This window comes from Scyliorhinus canicula, chromosome 10 (genome assembly GCF_902713615.1).
Source record: "Scyliorhinus canicula chromosome 10, sScyCan1.1, whole genome shotgun sequence".
In the NCBI taxonomy this organism is placed as follows: domain Eukaryota; kingdom Metazoa; phylum Chordata; class Chondrichthyes; order Carcharhiniformes; family Scyliorhinidae; genus Scyliorhinus; species Scyliorhinus canicula.
In genome coordinates, this window is record NC_052155.1 from 136504394 (window position 1) to 136507374 (window position 2981).

Here is a 2981-nt window from a genome sequence, read left to right on the forward strand (position 1 = left end):
TGTCTGTGCGGAGTCTGCACGTCCCCCCCGTGTGTGCGTGGGTTTCCTCCGGGTGCTCCGGTTTCCTCCCACAGTCCAAAGATGTGCGGGTTAGTTGGATTGGCCATGCTAAATTGCCCTTAGTGTCCTAGGTTAATGGGGTGTGGGGGGTGGGGGTGGATACGTTGACTTGAGTAGGGTGATCATTGCTCGGCACAACATCGAGGGCCGAAGGGCCTGTTCTGTGCTGTACTGTTCTATGTTCTCTGTACTTATCAAATGCTTTCTTAAAATCCAAATTCAAAACATCCACTGCATTCCCTTCATCAATGCTCTCTGTTACTTCATCAACATATTGGAATAAGGTAATCAAGCACAATTTGTCTTTTACAAATCTGTGCTGGCTATCCTAAATTGCCTCAAAACTCTCCAAGTCCCTGTTGATTTTTCCCCCCGGATTATTGCTGAATGGCCTGTAGATACTAGGCCGGTCTCAGATATGATAGTAAACTGATGGCACACCTCTACCCTGTTACTGTATTAAAGGTTTTCCAGATCCTGTTATACCCAGACAACACCTTGTTCAGATAAATCCAGGTGGGATTTACTAAGATAAAACTGACCCTGATGGCCTTTTTTCCAAATACCTCTGTTCTAATTTGGGGCTCAAATCTAGAAGTTTCTATGGGGGATTACCATTATAAAATCCTCAAAGCAGGGCTATGGTATTTTCCTTGTCCCTTCTTCTCTTAGAGAATTAAAGTAAAAATGTTAATCCCTCAATTAAAACAGCAGAATTATGTCATATGAACCCTTTGTACATTAATATTATACCCAGTAACTACCCCGTTCTCACGTGGAGGAGGAATGATCATTGTAATCATTATAAATCTGCAGAATTTGAAGTGTATCTCGATAAAAATGCAAAGGATTTAACCATTGCAAATAATAATATAGATCTTGGCCACGTGATGTTTGGGTGGGTCCTAAGTGTCTGAATCAGTAAAGATATGTGAAGGTACAATCTTACTTTCTTAACTAGTTTGGCTCCCTCTCATGGTTCAGTTGGTCACAGAGTCTCTGATACTCAATACTAAGCCACTCACAAAAGAATGGCTACTTGAGTAAGGCACTGGACGGTGAATGTTGCCCATGTAACCTTACCGAAGAATGAAGGAGGGGAGGGAGGAGGAGAGAAAAGTTAGATGGGGGGAAATTAGCTTTAGACTGAAAAACATTAATATGGTTAAGTGTAAAGTACTGAACAAAAGAAATAAAATCACCTAAGAAGATGAATGCTGTTGAAATATTTGAGAATGCTGTTCAAAAAATTTCTACGTTCACAGAGGACCAACAGTAGAAATGCCCAATCACCACACAACAGCAATCAAGAAAGCAAATTGAATCCTGATTCTATGTAACTAAAGTAGTAGAGTGCATTCTGGAGGAATTAATGCCTAATTAATGTAGGGTTCTTGAGAAAACCTTGATTACTGGCGTATAGGCGGCAAGGTGGCCCAATGGTTAGCACTGCTGCCTATGGCGCTGAGGACCCGGGTTCGATCCCAGTCCCGGGTCGCTGTCTGCGTGGAGTTTGCATGTTCTCCCCGTGTTTCATAGATCATCATAGAATTTACAGTGCAGAAGGAGGCCAATCGGCCCATCGAGTCTGCACCGGCTCTTGGAAAGAGCACCCTACGCCCTACCCGAGGTCAACACCTCCACCCTATCCCCATAACCCAGTAACCCCACACAACACTAAGGGCAATTTTGGACACTAAGGGCAATTTACCATGGCCAATCCACCTAACCCGCACATCTTTGGACTGTGGGAGGAAACCAGAGCACACGGAGGAAACCCACGCACACACGGGGAGGATGTGCAGACTCCACACAGACAGTGACCCAAGCCGGGAATCGAACCTGGGACCCTGGAGCTGTGAAGCAATTGTGCTAACCACAATGCTACCGTGGGTCACAGATGCTCATATACCAGAGGCATTGTCTTTGAAGATGTGCGAGCGCCCAATGACAATGTCCTCGTTGGAGAAGGATCTGGCTTCAAAATTGCAATGGGAGCATTCGAGAAAACCAGACCATCGGTAGCTGCTGGAGCAGTTGGTTTAGGCCAGACAGCTTTGGATGAAGCTCCCAAATATGCTTTGGAAAGGAAAACCTTTGAAAAGTTACTTGCAGAGCATAAGGCGGTTTACTTCCTGTTGGTGGAAATGGCTCTGAAGGTGGAATTGGCCCTGCTCAGTTACCAGAGATCGGCCTGGGAAGTTGACCGGGGAGGAGGAACACTTACTATGTCTCCATTGCAAAGGCGTTTGCAGGCGATATTGCCAATCAGGTGACACTGTCCAGATCTTCGGAAGCAATGGGTTCAACGGTGTATATCCTGTGGAGAAACTGATGAGAGATGCTAAAATCTACCAGATCTACGAGGGCACGGCTCAGATATAGAGACTGATGCACGGGGGCATATGAGAAATACAAGCAGTGAAGGAACCGTGCGACCAGAGTCCAGTGCTAATATTGTAATCTAACTACCTATCATTCAATGGTTGACAATACAATTCCAATGCAATTTGCCGCCCCACACAGCCCTTCTTCTCTTTCTATGCAATGAGGAAACCCATGACGCCCAATTGAAGTTTACTTTTCCCGAGAACAAAGCCTTTTTTTCATATCGACTAACATTTTCTCCAACTGTCTAAAGATGTTGCTAAATTGCCCTTTAGTGTCCAAAAGGTTAGATGGGGTTGCTGGGTTACCGGGATAAGGTGGAGGTGTGGCCTTGGGTAGGGTGCTCTTTCAGGGGCCGGTGTAGACTCGATGGGCCGAATGGCCCCCTTCTGCACTGTAAATTCTATGATTCTATGATAGACCATGACAGTAAGACAAAAGTTCCAGTTATTGATAAGCAAATTTAAGACGATATTAAGTTCTTCTTCATGCAGAAAATAATGCCCACATGGGTTGGATAGTAACGGTTAAAA

The 2981-nt window shown here is 44.9% G+C and overlaps 1 pseudogene; it reads left to right on the forward strand.

Moving 5' to 3' along the window:
• The first annotated feature begins 1955 nt into the window (after positions 1-1955).
• On the forward strand, positions 1956-2469 carry LOC119972145 (annotated as a pseudogene).
• The last annotated feature ends 512 nt before the right edge of the window (positions 2470-2981 follow it).